General features: G+C 41.3%; 1 pseudogene; it reads right to left on the reverse strand.

The window, feature by feature from the left end:
• Nucleotides 1-7,882: 7,882 nt before the first annotated feature.
• LOC139081502 (high affinity immunoglobulin gamma Fc receptor I-like) lies at nucleotides 7,883-18,149 on the reverse strand (annotated as a pseudogene).
• Between the last annotated feature and the right edge of the window lie 741 nt (nucleotides 18,150-18,890).

Genomic DNA, 18,890 nt, shown 5'->3' on the forward strand with positions numbered 1-18,890 from the left:
TAGAAACTCAGTAATATCCTTGTGAAGTGCCAATCAACAGGGGCTTATAGGGATATTGGGCTTATAGGGATACCATGCCCTATTAATCATTTCTTTAACTCTCTGTAGGTCAGGCTTTCTCAGATGCCACTCTGACCTTGTTGGTCATTACAATAACTGTGGTTCTCTGGTTTCTGGTTGTTAGGCACTACCTCCTGGTCTTTATTGTTTTGGAGTCTTATCATCTCCATTGCTATCAGTGAGCCAGATTCCATGACTTTCTCTCCTACCCTCAGCCCTGCCCATAGGAGTTCGTAGGAGAGCCTATACTGAACTTTTAAGAGATTTCTTATATCCTTCTCACCAGATGTTCCATATTGCCTTGGTAAATGGTGTTTCCTTTGGGCTCTTCCATGGAACATAATCATCAGGTAGATCTCTGGCCATAAAAAGTATACCCAGTCCAGCGTGCCCACTTTCTTAAGCCATTTAATCTCTTCCTTCACTATTTTCCCTTACCAAACTGACATTTCAACTTCTCTCAGCATGGGCCATAACTTTTTGCAAACTTCTAGGTGCTGTCCTAGTAATGAGTTAGCATGGACTCCTGGGGTCTTTGTGATGGTGTTAAACACTGTAACTTAGGAGAGAGCTCCCAGTCAATAAACTTTTTCCTATCCAATTTTATGTCCTGGTCCCCTTGGTGAAGTACCCTTAGAATCCAGTCCCCTGCATTTCTCCAGGCTTCTGCGGGTAAATAGAGGCTGGGCTTTGTAGCTCTTTCTTTTTCTCTTGGGCTCCAGCTGCATTATTCTGTGACTTAACCCTTTATGTAGCCTTAGTGGCTAGGGGGAGAGATGGGGACAGATCCTGAGGGGGGCATCTGTTGCCTTGTTGGAGAGAAGTCTCTGCATTTTATTCTAGCTGGGCAGCGTGGCTCAGACCAGAGCAGTGTGGGCCACTTTTGCAGGCTCAAAAGGGTTAGGACCATTGCGGGGGCGGGGGAACTCAAAATTTTTGGAGGCATCTGCCAAGAGGTCTCATGTATCAGGGTCCCAGGTTCTCCCAACCAGGACCTTGACCAGAGACCTTTGAAGTTTCCCCCTTGGACTTACGCCTGGCCTCAGTCCTGGTGTTTCTTTGGCATTCCACTTTCCAGGAGATGAGAGCTTCTTCGTAGGCAGCCAAAGAGGTCCTCTGGTTTTCACCTGCTTGTTACCCTCAGCTGTTCATTATCTTTCTGCAGAGCATCAATGGTGCTTTGCTATAGTCATCCAATTCCATTAACCTTACGTCTACTATTTTCTCCAGAGGCTTCCAACAACTGATACATTGTAACTACTATTGCATTTCCTCCAATTCCCAATTCATCACCACTGTCAGTTTTAGCAACTGAACTGCCACTTTGTGCCAAGGGTTTTCTGTGCTCCATCTACTATCTGTGCTGGCGTCCTCAATGTCAGGCGGGGTGAATTTTTCATCTCTAAAACCCTATCTTACCACCTGCTTTCTCAGACCACTCAGAGTATAAAGAATTGCATATTGGGGTTTCAGGAAACAGACACTGAGGTGGAGTTTAGGGTGCAAGATTTTTATTAGGGATCATCATCTATGAAGAGAAAAAGTATCTGAAAGGGATGGCGAAGGGAAGGAAGCATGACTGGGCAGTAGAAGTTGAATTGCAACTCAGGTCCAACAAAACCTTAGCCAACCCAGTGGGGTTCTCTGGAATGAGGTTGTATGTCAGAGCATCCCACATCTGGCTGAAATGCCTTGTACCCCTGCTTTGCTCAGGCACCACATGTGGGCTGCCTTGGGAGGGGCACTTGGGTGAGGCTGCTCTCTGTAGCTGCGGCAGGCCCTGCCGGACATGTTAGCTAGAGACTGCCTGCTAACCACACTCCCTGCAGCTGGCAGCAAGTCTTGTCTTGGGATAGGGGGCAGTGGATCTCTGTGTTTATCACAGAAGATAACCTTTAAAAGAGAAACACGAAATTCCAATTTATTGTCTTAATAGATAATTTGTTGCCTTGGGAATAATGCCAAAAATAACATTTGAGTTCTCAATGTAAATTCCTGTAAATAATGTGAGTCAAATCAGAATTAGATCATTTTATTCTTCTCTCTTTTAGGCACGATAGAAAAACAAAAGCCAGTGACTGCTAGAGTATTTAACAAATAATTTAGGAGAATACTGTTTCATTTAAATTAACAGGAAGACTCTGGGCCCTTGATCTGTCAACCCTATGTAGAAGAAACCTCCCTCCCTATTTTTTTTTTTTTTTTACTTTTTCAAAATGAAGCTCCTTTTATCTATAGGAAAGTTAATATTATTGTTCTTCAATCAGGCTTTGCTTAAGAAAATTGTGGTAAATGCAGCCACATATTTTTAGCTAAAAATAGTAGAAGCTCTTTGCTTTTATCTCCTGATATATTCTTTGAAAAAGACAAGGTGCAGTGGCATGTATATTATGCTACCATTTGTGTACAAAGGGAGAGGGAGGGAAGGATGTCTCTATTTGCCTATAAAAGCATAAAAATCTCTGAGATGACAGAAAACAGCCAATATTAATTATCTTTTGGAAAGGACATGAGAAGGTGCTGTAGACTGAATGTTTGTGTCCCCTCAGAATTCAGATTTTGAAATATAATCCCCAAAGTGATGGTATTAGGAAGTGGGGCCTTTGGGAGGTGGTTAGATCATGAGGGTAGAGTCCTCATGAGTGGGATTAGTGCCTTTATAAAAGAGACCTCAGAAAAGTCCTTTACCCCTTCTGCATGTGAGGACATAGAAAGAAGATAGCCACCTATGAACCAGGAAGTGGGCTCTCACCAGACACCAAATCAGTGAGTGTCTTGACCTTGGACTTCCCAGCCTCCAGAACTGTGAGAAACAAATTTCTGTTATTTATATGGTCTTCTGTTATAGCAGCCCAAATGGACTAAGACAGAGGGCTAGGAGTCTGGGAGGGAAGGAGATTTTTAACTGTATATCTTTTTGTGCATTTTGGATTTGACCATATATTCCAAAACAAAAAAAGTACTAAAAGTAGACAACTTAATGTTAAATGTTCGAGAAATGTTCTCAGCTATTCTAAAAAAAAGAGCATTGTGTTGAAAACATATAAGAGCTTGATTTGTGCTGATGATGTTAAGATTATGGATATTTTTGTTTAAATATTAAGTTTTGAAAGATTTAAGTAATATTATTGGAACTTTTGTTCTTATGAATGGAAAATACCAGTTGTGTTTGTTTAACAAGATACATCTGATTATCCATCTTGAACGTGTAACATGCATTAAGTTATTATTAATGGACGAAATGATGGTCAAACAACTCTGTTGTACATGATCTGGAGCTTTAACTTGGTTTTTAATTTATTTTCTAAAGGGGATTGGTAAAACAGGTTTCCCATATCCTCCAGTAAGTAAAAGCTGCTACCAGGTAAGTGTTCCAACAGCTACCCCATGTAGTTTCCTGGGGAAAGAGCAGGCATAGGTACCATATCCACTAGTGGTTGATGCTTATGACACTCTTGGGGCAGATAGCACCTTAGGGAATGACTAAGAGAGGTACTGAAAACACTGGGCACCAAGAACAGCATCCTAAGCTGATTGTGGTATCAAGACATGGAGTCATCTTTGTAGTCTCTTTCTTTCATATAACTGTGCTATCCAGTGCCAGAATCTGGGTGAGCGAGACGTCTGTGCACAGATCATGAGGAAACAATAGCAGAAATCATGACTTGTCAGATTAGATACCAGGACTCTTCCTCTTGAGTGTGGAAATGAGTTTAAAATTCTTTTGAACGCATAATTACCAAGAATTCTTTGATGAACCAAGAGGAGGGAAGAAGCGCCAAGATGATGATTCTTTACTTCCTGCCAATCTTGTATTAAGGGCTTGAGCTGATTGTTTTAATTTGGAAAATAAAAGAGTCACCATATTTGTACCCCAAACATCAGAGAGCAGTTTATACCAGTCATGTGTAAAAGTCACTTACTCCTAGCTCTTGTACATATGAACTTGAAGTCATCCGTATTTACTCAAGAGGCCAAACACAATCATGGGAAGGCAGGCCATGAAAGTGCTAGTAATTATGAAAACTGAAACATAATTAATTATATTCACTTCAGTTTCTGGTCAAAATTTTAAAACTGTCTTTTTAGCTACTGTCAATGCACCTCTAGTCAAAGACCAGCAGGAGCACATCTGTGGTTGAATAGGTTGGGCTTATTGCTCCCTGTAGTGAGGGAGAGCACACACCATGGAGAGCCATGGTGGGTCTCAGCATGAGATGGTTTGATTTCTGCTGGTCTTGCATTTCTCACCATTGGTACTCCCACTGCCCGGAAGGAGGCTTAGCCTCCCCAACCCTTCCAGCTGCTCGGAGAGCCAGGACAGGTTTCAGTAACTTGTACTTTATGTTTTGTCTCTTTGGTCCTTGTTCCTGAGGAAGCATTTGGATGAAATATTTATGGAAGCATATAGATGCAGACCTATTCATTTATTTTTCTCTTCAGGTCAGAACACTTTTGGGGGCAGTAGTACTAGATTTAGTTAAAGAACTATGGGGGTAGCTTAAGTTGAAGAGATTTTGGAAGTAAATGCAGAATAAGAATAGAATGTAATTATATATTAAAGAACCTGGTATAACAGGCTACAGAATCTGATTTAAAGGTTGTTATACTAGTATGCAGAGCAAAGGGATACTGGGACAAATGAAAGGGAGAGATAAGTCCTTCCTGGGAGGTTCAGAAAAGTTTGAAAGAAGAGATATGTAAAGAATGAGCAGGAATTCACTAGCTAAAGATGACCACCCATTTGTCTCATTTTTTTACCAGACAAGACTGATACTTAGGGCATAAAAGTGGAGATGTTACATGAAAGCAACAGACAAAAGATGACTTAAAAACCAGTCATTGGTATCCCTGATTTGGCTCAGTTAAAACAACCAAGCTGTCTTAGTTTAGGTTCCCCAAAAAGAGGACCCTGAGACCAAGATTTGGGATGCAAATAGCTTATTTGGGAGGTAATCTCAGGAATCACAGTGATGGGAGTGGAGAAATGAGGCAAAGAAGGGAGGAACTAAGTAAAGGAGGCACTGATGGACAGGTTGCCACTGAGGGAATTGGGGCTCAATCCCACAGGGGGCCCTCTGAGACACCACAGTTCGATTGAGGGATGATGAAGTGGGGCATATTTATCTGCTAGCTTCCATCCCTCATTAGTAGAGAATCCATTCTGGGTCTTTAACTCTTTGGCACTCTGAGCTTTCCCCGAATGCCAGTTTGCATAGCAGAGCAGCCTTCAAGAATCAGCGGCATTTTGGAGAAGTGCCTTCAGATGACCTCTGGAGTATGCAGAGGGGGTGTGGGACTGGCCAATGGTGGCACACAAACCACAAGAAACAGAATGGCTTTTTCCCAGTGATAACGCCAAAAGTCCTGCTCCAAAGGTTGGGCTGAGCAACCTTCTCTCTGACTTTTTCCAGCAGATGTTTCTCCCTACAAACTGAAAAACTGGCATGAGGAATCAAATGAATCAGTGCATTTATCTCTATGTCTGAAACAAAATAGATTTAGTAATTCAAAGACTGAGACTATGAGGTAAAGTTTCCCTATAGGTGCCTGTTAATTTGTCTCTAGAGAAGACCTAGAGAACAATTCATGTTCCTTCCCATGGTTTTCTGGTCCCCAAATGGAGTTATTGACCACACCCACCCTCTGCCTACACATACAGGTTTTCCCCAAGAATGGAGGATGGTGAGCAAGGAAGGGATCGGGGTCCTTTGGGCCTCTCTCCCCAGTGGGATCCAGTGATTTCTGTTTGTGTTTCCAGGAGTGGATGGAATAAAAATGAAGAGGAGTGAGCTCTTAGATAGATAGGGGCAAGTGCCAGAGAGGCATCCAACCCCTGTAGGGAAATTGGAGGGCTGAGCACCTGCCAGGAGAAGTATGAGGTGTTACCAGGCCTTGACCAGACCCAGCACCAAAGCTAGGGTGATAAGCAGGTAGGCCTTAATTTGGGGGACCCAAAGAACCTATTCCTGGCAAGCTGTAAGCCAGAAATAAGGGTAGACTGAAGTACTACTTAGTCAATTATGAAATTGATTTAGTCAACTCAATTATTTAAGCATTAACGTACTTATGAGAAAAAATTATGACAAAGATATACGCATGGAAAAAGTAATCTGGAGAGAAAACACAAAAGAAGAGAGTGGGGAAGGAGGAAGCACTTTGTGATGCTTCAGCAATGACTGGGTCCCATTCCAGCTTCACCTCAGTGCTCTGCCTACGTCCATGTCTGCCCACGTCCATGTCTGCCCCCACCTTTTGTCCCCAGGAAGCACTTTCCCTGAAATTCTGTCCACCCTGTGAGGGTAGGCAGAGCTTTCTCCTCTGGGTGGGAATGCCACTTCCTGCTTCAATTCCCCATTCCTCAGGCTAGAATCTTCTACAGGCAGTCCTTCCACAGAGGGGCTTTGGGCCTCTTTCCTGTGGGATTCATCCCCTGCAATTCTCATTTCCCTGTTTCCCCAGTCCATAAGACCAAACATTATGTGCAAGCAATGAAACTCCTGCTATTATATATGGTAATTTCTTTTAATACAAATGTTGGAGTTATTGCACTTCTATTAAGATGATAATTGTTGTACTTTTTTTTGAAGGTGAAGGTAGAAGAACATTCTCACTGTCCGCAGACTAGGGAAGCAGCGGGCTAAGGTGCTCTTCCATCTACTTCAACTTCCAAGTTGCTCGAGGGTGCTTGTAGGTAGTGGGTACTAAGGTGAGCCCTGCCATGTGGAGCCAGGACAGAGGCTAGGCAGGGATGCATCCTTGTTTGGAAATAGTCCTGCATTTTTTAAGCCAAATAATCTAGAATCATGTTGCTAGGTTAGTGTATACCCCTTTTTGTTTTTTCTAAGTTTTAGTAAAGTCTTATTCACCTATTTCAGTTTTATCTCAGCTGTGTTATAGAGTAGCAGAAAAATATTTTGTTTCCAAAGTAGAGCCCAAGGGGGACAGTAGCGTATCTTGAAGCTAGTTAGTAATCATTCAGAAAATCAGAAAGGTAAAGTAAACCTCTGGAGGTAAGAGCTGGGGCTTTATGATATGACTGCTCCTCCCTAATGAAACTTCTTCTTGCTGTGCTGTGCTCAGAGATCTGGGTTTGATTTATCAAGGAAAGCAGTAGTTACATTCCGCCTTCCTATAGGGCAAGGGACAGGGACAGACAAGCAGGACCCCTGGTGTCTCTGCACACAGAAATGTTATGAGAAAGCCTCAAATGAAAGGGCAAAAATGAGAAAAAAAATTTCTCATCGTGAGTTACTCCCTTGTATCTCTGTAAGATGCATGGATGTGTTCCCTGCACGTGTATTAAGAGAAAAGCCGTGGGGGCTGGCCCCGTGGCCGAGTGGTTAAGTTCGCGCGCTCCGCTGCAGGCGGCCCAGTGTTTCGTTGGTTCGAATCCTGGGCGCGGACATGGCACTGCTCATCAGACCACGCTGAGGCAGCGTCCCACATGCCACAACTAAAAGAACCCACAACGAAGAATACACAACTATGTACCGGGGGGCTTTGGGGAGAAAAAGGAAAAAATAAAAAATCTTTAAAAAAAAAAAAAGAGAAAAGCCATGAGGTAACCCTCCTGAGCACCGCTAAGGTGTGAGTCCTCTCATTCTCATGGTCTCTCAGAATTCATTTGTAAGTGATATTTCCTTCTTTTTGGTCTATACTATTCCCTCTTGTCTGCCTCATAGCCTCTCTCTCTCTTTCTCTCTGTCTCCAACCCCCCTCCCATTCTCTCTCTCTTTCTCTGTCTTAATTTCTTACACATATGCATACACTTATCTTTTAACCCTGTCCCCCAAAATATATTACTCAAACTACCTAATAGGATAATTAGGTTAGACTTGACTTCGAAGTTTTTAAAGATTACTTTAGAGTAAGTCTCACTTCAAATCACCCTTGCTCACCAAATTTCCAAGTTTGTCTTCATTGAAGTCAGCTTATTTATTTGCTTTATTTAAGAGTTAGATGACATGGGACTCACAGTTCTAGTGTCTTTCAACTTGTGGATGTTTGTGCCCCAGTGCTCACCCAGAGAGGAAAGGGGAGGGACTGTCTAGATGTCTGGGCACCCACTAAGCTGCCGCTTCTTCTTTCCCTCCGGGGGCTTCTTCTGGAGTGTCCTTTCCTGCAGCTGTTCTTCTTATTGCTGACATTTCAGCTCTTCTTCTGACTGTATTTCTTTTTGAAGGTAGGAAGTTACCTTCTTCTCATGACCAGAGCCCAAAGAGATTTCTAAATTCCACTTTTTCTGTCTTTGAAGTTCCTTATGTATTATCGTACAGAAATAGTGTCCACCAAAAATATTACTCCCACTGCCAGATAGAAAAGGACATGAAACCAGACAGAAGTTGGTGACTGGAGGCCTGAAACAGAAAATGACAAAGAGAAGAAATGCTTTCTAGAAGCCGGAGGGATGTGTTTGAGTTATATTTGGAAGAGGAGGTTGGCTGGGACCTGATATGCCAGCTCCCAGTGGAGACACTGGTAATTTCAGGGGGCAGGAAGGAGCTGGAGGTAGGTCTAGCTGGGCTATGGTGTACGGACTGGGGGCAGGCTCCTCATAAGAGCCTAACTGTCAGGGCCCTGTCAGCAGCCTTACTCCTTAGTCTCAGACAACTGCTATTTCCATGCCATTTAATGCTTGAAATAAATCTGGGTTAAAGATAAGCTTTTTTCCTAAACAGTTTTTTTTTTTTCTGGAGCTTACAATACTTCCATCTCAGCCAGATATAGACACTTGGACAAGTACTTATGTGCAACCCACAAAATCTCTGTCTCACCAATCTACAACGGGAGCTCCTTGAAGTAAGAATGGCACCCCAGGGTCTTTGTATCCCCATACCTGTGACAGTAGATAGGAGGAATTCAATATATTGTTGATTAGATTGTTGGTGAGAAAGAGGAGAGAAGGAGGGAGGTAAGGAAGGAGGAAGGCGGTGGGTAGAGAGAGACTGGAAAAATAGAAAATAAAGAAAGAGAAAAGAGAAGAAAAGAAGGAAGGAAGGACAAAAGAGGGAAATAAATGGAGGAAAGAAAGGAAAAGAAATGAAAGAAAAAAGAAAGGAAAGGAAATTTAATGAAGTTTATGAGGAGAATAGTGAAGTTCTGAATGAAGAGCGGAAAGGCCTGTTGATGGTTTTTTCCTAGGTGGGCCACGAAATCCCCTTGAACAGATCTCAGTCTGATAGGAGAAAACAGAGCATCCTCTCTTGTGCCAGTCAATTCCCATCATGCTCACTCACCAAGCACTTGAAGCTCCAACTCAGAGCTGCGCTTGATGACATTTCCATCTTCTGTGGTAGCCTCACACCAGTATAACCCAGAATCTTCTCTTTTAGCAGTTAGTCTCTGGTATTCAGAGGATGTGTTCCTGCTCATCAGGGTCTTGCTGCCCACGTAGAGGAGAAAGTAAAGCTGCAAATCAGGCCTCTGTAGGAGCAACTTGGTTTCACAACTCAGGTTGACCAGATTCCCCTCTAGGAGCGGGAATGACAAGGAGGATCTCAGCACTGGCGCTGGAAATAGCTCTAAAGAAAAAGTTGACACGGACAGGGTTGGCTGCCTCAGTGTCAAGGTTCTTTTGCAGAGTATATATCCCCTCTCCCTTCAGGAAACCTGCTCTTAGAGAATGCATCCATAACATACATTTTTTCCCACTTCTAGCAGAGAGGCATTCTTGGGGTTTCCTCATAGAGATAGTTGCCAGCTTGCTCACATCCTACTGGGGAGAGTGCCTGTACACAGTCCATACTTCCCTGAATAGCCATGTTATTTATTGTATTACCATGCCCTTTTAGTAATAGTTGTCTAAGAGTGGACACTGGCCCACACACTAGCCAGGTCAGTGACTCATGACTGTGTTCAAGCCTCAAAAAACAATCTGGGACAATAATTTATTTCCCATGGAAATGAACTATTTTTCAGTCAGAAAAAAGTTGCTAGTAGTTGTGAGTACTAAGATGAAAGGCCACGAAAGAGTCACAACAAGGGCCACGTGCAAACTGGAACAAAGGAAGCTGCTTAATTAGCAGATGCTCAGAGAGAGGTGGAACCAGAGAGGCCACGTTTTCCCTGAGAGATAGATGGAAAGTACATATAACCAAGTCCTAATGTCTTCCTGGCTTCTGTTTCTATGGAGCTTTTATGAGATTCCATTGGGTTATTTTCTAATATCTCTCCTACTGACCTTGAGGGAGTCTCTATTCCATGCAACTAAAATGAAATTGATGAAATGGATGCTCACTATGTCCTGGCCTTGACATTAGCTCCTGTGATTATTGATGGTATACTGGAAAGGGCAATGGACTGGGACCCAGAAGACCTCAGTTCTGGTCCTGGCCCAGCCGGTGGTCATTGTGTGGCCTTCAGTAAGGCCTCCGTTTCTTTACTTGCAAATTGAAGCAATGATTTATGATGGTTCGTCTGGTCCTCACAACAACAGCTCTATGACTATTCAGATACCATACCTTTTATAGTGATAGATACTCCTGCTGATGTGTAGCGATGCCATCCCATGCCTGAGCAGTGATAGATGCCATTGTGACTCAGGTTGGTTTTCAGAATGGTGAATTCAGAATCCTGCGGAGAAAACTTAAAGGCTTTGCCATTTTGGTAGAAAACTATATTGTACACCAGCTTATTCTTCCATCCATGACACCTCAAGGCCAGAGGATCCCCTTCGATGAAAACTCTGTTAGAGATCTGGAGTAGTAGCCAATCTGAAAAACATGGGCCCAAATACACGTAGACGGTGGTAGAGGTACTAGGCCACAAAACAATTTTCAAGTGGTAGAGGTACAAGGAGGCCAAAGCTGGACCCAGTGCCTTTCTTATCTTTTTCTCCTTGCAACATTCCAGCCTCAGAGCTCTGCTGAATAGGAGGCCTGTCTCCCATTCCTCAAATATCTTTAGCTTTGCTGGGAAGAAAAGTATTCTTTACCAGCAGCTGTATACACAGCCCCTTCTTGTCTTCCCTTTCCAGATAGCAGAAGTTGCTTGGGACAAAAACAGTCTACTCCATGTGGTAGACAGAATTCTAAGATGACCCCAATGAGTCAGACTCTTGCATAATCCCCTTGAGTGTAGGTGGAACCTATGACTAGCTTCTAGCCAACAAAATATGACAAAGGTGATGGGATGTCCCTCCCATGATTATGTTACATTATATAAGACTGTCTTAGCAGACTAGACTGAGAGTCTCCTGCTGGCCTTAAGGAAGCAAGCTGCCATGTTGTGAGTAGGGCCTGTGATGGCCATTTGCAAGGGGCATCTAGGAGCTGAGATTGGCTCCCAGCTAACAGCCTGCAAGAAGGTGGGGACCTCAGTCCTACAACCATGAGGAGCAAAATTCTGCCAATGACTACACGAGCTTGGAAGAGCTGCAGGAAGGTGCACAGCCCAGTCAATATGCTGATTGCAGCTTTGTAAGACCTTGACAGAGCGCCCAGCAAAGCTGTGCTGGGACTCTTAACTCATGGTAAGAGAGCAACATCTGTTGTTTTAAGCTGCTAAGTTTGTGGCAATTTGTTACACAGCAACAGGAAACTAATACATTCTAACTCCTGACAAATTTGTTAATGGGATCACACATGGAAGACAAACACACAGAGTGGCAACCATATCCAGATGAATATATGCTACTAAGTTGATAGAAACACTCACATATGTGCACATCAGTGATACAGCTGGTAAAACAAGCTCCAAGTCAAATGGGCCCTCCCTTTTGATGTACACCTCTACACATAACCAAAAATGCCTCCTTCACTTTTTCTTTCTTTGGAGCACTTGGTTTGGCTAAAGAAGGATGAAGTTCTTAAAGGACAAAAGAGTAGAAGAGACAGCAGTGCTTTTTCCCCCTCCAGAGCTTATCTAAGAACGGAAGGCAGGCATTCCAGTGCTGTATGATCTTTATAGTCTTGGATGCTGCCATTGAGCTTCTAAATATAATGAATACTCTTTCCTCCCTTATTCCTGTTCCCAACCAAGAGGTGCTCAAAGACTGGACTGCCCAAACACACAGACACCTTTGCTTTATACATCCACACATTTTAACATACCTCCAACAGAAACTGTCCAAAATACTAATGATACAACATAATTGAATGACACAATTAACAGAGTTGATTTGTGGATTTATATAGAATGCTGTACCTTAGAAAGAGAAAATTCATATACTTTCCAAACACCATGTAACATTTATAAGAACTAAGCACATACTAGGCCACAAAGCAATTTTCAACAAATACCAAGGAACTCATATCATATTTAATACAAATTCTGACCAAAATGCCATAAAATTACAAATCAATAATAAAAAGCCAACCTCCAGAAAAACACTTCTAAATAATTAATGAGTAAAAAAAAATTATAATGGAAATTAAAAATATCTAGCTTTAAGAGATAATGGGAATATTACATATTAAAACTTGTGGGATGCAGCTTGTAGCCGACATCACTAATTTCCTACTCAAAAACCATTCTCCCCATCTTCATCACCTTGGAGTAGAATGGGGGCACTCATTCTACTCCAGATTAGGACTTGGGTCCACAAATCAGCTGTATTTTCTTGGTCTCGACATACACATATTTAATTAAAGTGACTGAGAATTAGCGTAGCTCAAATGAAATCCTCTACTGCTGACTAACCTTGGCAAAACATTTTTAAAATAGGGTATAGACAGCACCAACCAAAAAACTTGATGTATTGTACTGTAGTAAAATTAAGAACTTTTGTTCCCCGAAAAAATTAAAAAACACAAGAGATAGCAAAAAGGCAAGCCACAAAGTGGAAGATATTTACAACACTTCCCAAAAGACTCATATCCAGAATATATAAAGAACTCCTACAAGTCAATAAAGAAAAGGCAGACGGCAGTAAAAAAAATTAGCAAAAACCCCTGATAGGCATTTTATAAAAGAGAATATCCAAAAGGTAATAAATGTGTGAAAAATGCTCAATATCACTAGTTGTCAGGGAAGTGCATATTAAAACCATAATATGATACTATTGCACATGCACCAGAATGACTAAAATGAAAAAAACTGGAAATACCTAGTATTGATGAGGATAAGGAGAAATCAGAACTCTCACACTCTGCTGGTGGGAATGTAATTTGGTATAAGCACTTTGGAAAACTAAACCTGAATATATGCATATTTTATGATCCTGCAATGCCACTCCTAGGCATATTCCAACAGAATTGTGTCCATAAGTACACTAAATGAGAAGTACAAAAAATATCCACAGCAGTACTATTTCTAAGATGCCCAAACTGGAAACAACCCAAGAGTCCATCAATAGAGCAGATAAATATGTAAAATTATACAGTAATGAGAGCAAATGAACTGCAACTTCACGTTATGTAAGAATCTCACAATCAGCATGAGAAAAGCCAAACACAAAAGAGTACAAAGTGTACCACACTGCATCCGTTTATATGAAGTTAAAACATGGGCAAAATGCTATGCTGTTATGCTGCCTTGGGGGGTTGTGACTAGAAATGGGCAAGAAGGAGTTTCTGTGATTGTGGAAGTGTTCTATTTCTTGATCTGGCGGTGTTTACTTTGTGAAAATTCACTGAGGTATACATTTAAGATTTGTTGTGTGTTATACCTTAATAAACATTCACAGTAAAATATAACTTAAAAAGATATATAATGTAATAATATAATATATAACAATGTAAAAAATAATGCAAAAGATATTCTCAATAAGTCACCAATGCTGGGAGTTCAAGAAGTCTAGGCAGAGGCAAAGAAAATGGCCTCTTTCCGGTCCTAGTTCGTTTTTTTCACTTGAACCATGAAACACTTCTGCTTTTCCTCCAACTACACAAAGTCTCTTATTGAAACAGTTCCTGTCAGCTCCCCTAACCTCTCCAGCCTAGGAACTGATTCCTGGAGTCCTAAGAGACACATGAGAAACACCTAGCATTTTCTCTGACATTCTCAACATTTTCTTAGCTAAAACACATTTCCTTCAAAAGCATTAATCTCCTAGTCTGCATAAATCTAATCCTGCCTCCAGCATGGATTAACTTTTCGCATTATCAATTACAAAAAAGTTTTAGCTTATTGCTTTTGAATAACTAAATAATCCATTCGAATGGTTTGTCCTGGGTATTGAAACATTTTGCCCTAAAATGTGTTGCAGTTTCCATCTCTTGACAAAGGGAAACTACTTGCAGATTTAAGTAGATGGTGGGGGTTTTTTCCTGCTTCTGTTTATCATGGCTTAAAAGACCTAAAGTCTCATAGTAATTCTATGCCCAGAATATTCTCTTAACAGATATACCACGTAACTATAAAATCCCTGACCATAAGTATAAAGATGTTATTGCAGCATTGTTCCTAAAAGTGAAGGGACAGAAACACACTGGAAGTTTACTAATGGGCAGAATGGTTATATCAATGATAGCACATCCATTTGAAAGTATGAGGTAGATCTCTGTTGATATAAACAGATCTCCAAGATATTATAAGTGGTAAAACTAAGATGTGAGACAGTATATAGAGTATTCTACAACCACTTTTTAAAAAAGTTTATATATAAACAGTTTCGTTCCTGTGGAAGGTGACCGTGGGACTAGGGTTTTGAGTGGGAGAAAGATTTCATTGTTCATCATTGTACATTTGTCTGAATTATTATTTACTATGTGCAAGCCTACTTGTTTCCAACAAAACTACATAATTTTGAATAACAAAATGTTAGGGTCTGAGTTTTACTCTAGATACCCTACATACAGCTGCCCCAGTTGAGGTGCTGTTGGGGCACAGTTCAAACACCCTAATGTGATGTTTTGAGCATCTTGACCTAATTTCACCTGGTAGGCACATAGAGCTGAGACTCATACTCAGATAAATCGACACACACACCTCTGGCAACCAGAAAGGAGAAAACAAAGGAAGACCTCGTGATTTCCAGCCCTCCTGCTCCATGCCATACTTACCTCTATGGATTTCCAGCTGTATAGGGTCACTTGGCACTGAGAGACCTGTCTGGCACCTGTATTCACCACTGTCATTGACAGTGGCAGCAGTGATTCTGTATCTGGGGGTCAAGGTCTGAATGGTTGTGCCGTTGAGAAACCACCGTGTAGAGCTGTCCTCAGGCAGATGGGGTCCCTCACACCATAAGGTTACATTTTCCTCTTGGAATACACTAACCCATGGAGGCTGCAAGGTGATCACTGCCTTTGTGGAGTCTGCTTTGGGATTAAAACAAAAAGAACAAGTGGAATAAAAGGGAAGTCTGAGCAACTGGTAAAGTTTTGCGGATGCCACAACGACAAAAATGTATATTTAGATTAAATTGAAAAATTGGTGAGTGGAAACCTACAAAAAGCCAGCCAGTAAGAGTGTCCAGACCCTACTACAGAGAGCTCTGTTGATGTCATTAAATCTGCATCTGTGCGTTGGAGATTTTGGGTTCCCGAGAAACAAATGACTAATTTAGGTTCATTGCTGGTCAGCAAGGAAGCAGGGTTTCAAACTAGGGCAAACTGCTTGGAGCCGATTTTCTTATCCTCTGTGCTATACTGTCTCTTAGGGTTAATATCAGGCCTTACTTAGCATCTGCAGTGGAAATCGAGGTTCAAATTCCTCACTTTGAATCCTTCGCTTACCTGCTGGATTCTCTCTGAGGAACAAAAATGTACTGAGCTTTCTTCTAAAAGGAACTTTCTGGAGGGATGCTGGCAAACCCAGCAGAGCTACCTCTGCATTATTGCAATTCTGGCCCTTTCCTGCTATTTTATATAGATTTAGGCATTTAGTTCAGAGGTTGGCACTTATCTCTTAGAAAAATCTTAGAGAGAAACCTTAAAAACCAGGATTTTATCAAAATTATACTCAATATAGGAGATCTGACATAATTTATAAAACTTTCTCCTTTCTATTCTCTCCCTATGCTTTCTTCTTCACGATAGGGGTACCCAGCCTTTGGAAGCAGCACGCTGGCAAGGGAAGAGAAGTTGAGTTAGACATTACTCACCATTCTGCCCACCAACTGGAACTGTAAGAGACCAGAGAATAGAGACATCAGTTGGTCAGGGGGAGACGACAAGGAAGGGAGAATTGTGGAGACAGAATTAATGTACACTCTGTCTTCTGTAGGCCAGCTTTGGTCTCCTGAGTTCCTCTCTACCCACTTTCCCCAAATCAGGTATAGCGGTACTGAAGAGCCCATGGCTGGTTGTTGACAAGGCTTTATTTTGACATGGTGCTGTAGGCTTAATGTTACTCAGAGTCTCCCTTCTCATCCTTTTGATATAATAAGCACCAATAAACCAAGACGCACAGATGCAGTTGTCTCCATACTCATGAGTTGTAGCCTAGTATACTAAAGGAAGACAAAAAAATCCTGAGTTCCCAGAACCAGAGCCTGTACCCTTCTAGCTACCCCCTCTAAGCCCAAATTACCCCAAAGGAACAGAGCTGTCAAGAGCCACATGTTATCTCCGAGCTGATGGGAGCAGTGAATCTGTAACATGCAAGACATGGAAGAGGTTCTGCCGAGGGCCCTGGAGCCAAGATTAGAAAAGAGGAAGGAAATTGTCACTTCTGACTGCTTTCATTATGTTCCTTTTCTGGGAAGTATATTCTTAATTCTCGGAGCAAGCTCTCCCCATTCTCATACTTCTTGGCTCATCTCTCCCAGTTCGAAACTCTGGGTTTTGGGTTTATGAAACTCTAAAGAAACCAAGGAAGGGGTTAAAGTTTTACTGGCATTCTATCCTGACTATATCTTCCCTCTACCAATTCTGTGTCTTGGGGCTAGAATATGCAAATCTCCATTTTAAAAATTGGTTCAAAACCTGGCTACTGCCTCCAAAGCTTGATCATTTGAATCCAGATTATTCTATAGCAGCCTGTAAGAGGCATCTGAAGAGTTACTAATCTGCAAGAATTCCCCTAATACAAACCAGCCTCTCTTCCTGGGAACACATGCAGGATCCATTTCTGATTTCAGTTTAAAAGAGCCATGTCTCTGAAAGACATTATGAATTTGGGATGTTTATTTTGGCTAAATCCAGGGGAATCAAATGATTAATGTAAATGCTGTAGAGATGAAAAATAGCATATGTATATATATATGAGAAGAAATATCCCAAGAAGGGAGTTTCAGAGTACAGGTGGGAAGCTCTCCACTACTAAAGTGAGCTGTAAGTACTGAGGCAGAGTTGTAAGATATAGAGATTTTTAGGTATTCTGTTAAGAGAGAAAGAAAAACTAACAGAAACTAGGATGAGTCCAATGAGTGCAAAAGGACTTAGGGTAGCAATCTCACACTGATTGAGAATTAAAAATGGCTACATATAATGTTGTAGACTGAATTACTGGCCCCAATTTCTCATCTCTCCCTGAAACTACACTATTTCCACAGCCTCATGAGAGGCTGAGGGTACTTCCTTGACCCTTGGCTTTGACTCATCCATGTGACTTTCATTGGCCAATGAAATGTGGGTGGAAACACCATTGTGCTAATTCTGAACCTAGACTTTAGGAATCTTTACATATTGTCTCTCACCCTCTTGTGCTTCTGTTATCGTCATGACAAGAACATGCTCTAGCTAGCCAGCTATATTGTGAGGCAGAGCTGTCCTGGCCATTGCAGCCTAAAGCAGAGCTGCTCCAGCTGCCCTGCAAACTTCAAGTGAGAAATAAATGCTTACTATTGTATGCCACTAACATTTTGAAATTACTATAGAGCAATAGCTGATTGATACAATTGAAAAGCAAGGAAGAAAGGTCTAGGAAGAACTCAGGATATTCTGAGAGAGATGGGAGAAGCCTTAGCTCATTGAAGTTTACAGTCAAAGCCTATATTCAGAACTATAACACTGTTTTGTCTTCAAAATTTTCATTGTATGAATGTACCATAATTTATTTCACCAACATTTCTTTAGAGACATGCAGGCTGTTTCTAAGGTTTCACTGTTGTGAGCAGCAATGAATAGTCTTGTACCCATCTTTAAATACTTGACTTATTATTCCTGTAGAACACATTCCTAGAACCAGTATTGCTCAGTCACAGGAAATGGACATTTCTTCTTTGGATAGATGCTGTCAGATTGTCTGATCATTACCACCATCATCGCATATATTTGTACAGTGTTTATTATGCACCAGGCAAGTATGCTTGATATGTATTTTCTCATTTAATCCTCACAATAAACTATGGGTAGACACTATCGTTATTTCCATTTTACAAATGATGCAACTAGTCAAAGAGGAATTTGGTATCTTGTCCAAGGTTGTAGAAAAGGTAGAAGCAGGATTCTGAAACCAGGCACTTTGATCTCCTCTACATTCTCAGCAATAGAGCATAACAGTACCCACCACATCCCTTACAATTTCTGATTTGTAGTAAAATAGCTGCTTCTTTAAAAAATATGCGAATGTGTTTCATTGACCAGGAAAACATGGGGGAATGAGTAGTCTTGTGGAAGAGGAATGAAAGAGATCCATGACTTAGAAGGATGAAATGCTTTTTGTCTAATAAGCATCTGTAGTTTCCAAATGTTGAGCAAACATCCCCTGATGTAGGTCTGAATCCAGTAAAAAGAACTAGGAGATAATGGAGCAAACATTGTAACTAAGGCAGGATAGTCTCCAGTATTTAGTGGCTAATGAAAATCATGATGCTCACAAGAACCGTTACGAGAATTTACATCTATATGTGACATTTATATTTCCATACATTGGTGATATTTTTCATAATACCATCTTACTCATCGGCTTCATGCTTTTAAAATCACTTCACAAATACACTTTTCTCGAAGGTAGATGCAAAGTATTAGTTGCCTGTTTTAATTAAAATTGTTCTCTTCTCT

The sequence above is a fragment of the Equus przewalskii genome, unplaced genomic scaffold (assembly GCF_037783145.1).
Source record: "Equus przewalskii isolate Varuska unplaced genomic scaffold, EquPr2 ChrUn-11, whole genome shotgun sequence".
Lineage (NCBI taxonomy): Eukaryota > Metazoa > Chordata > Mammalia > Perissodactyla > Equidae > Equus > Equus przewalskii.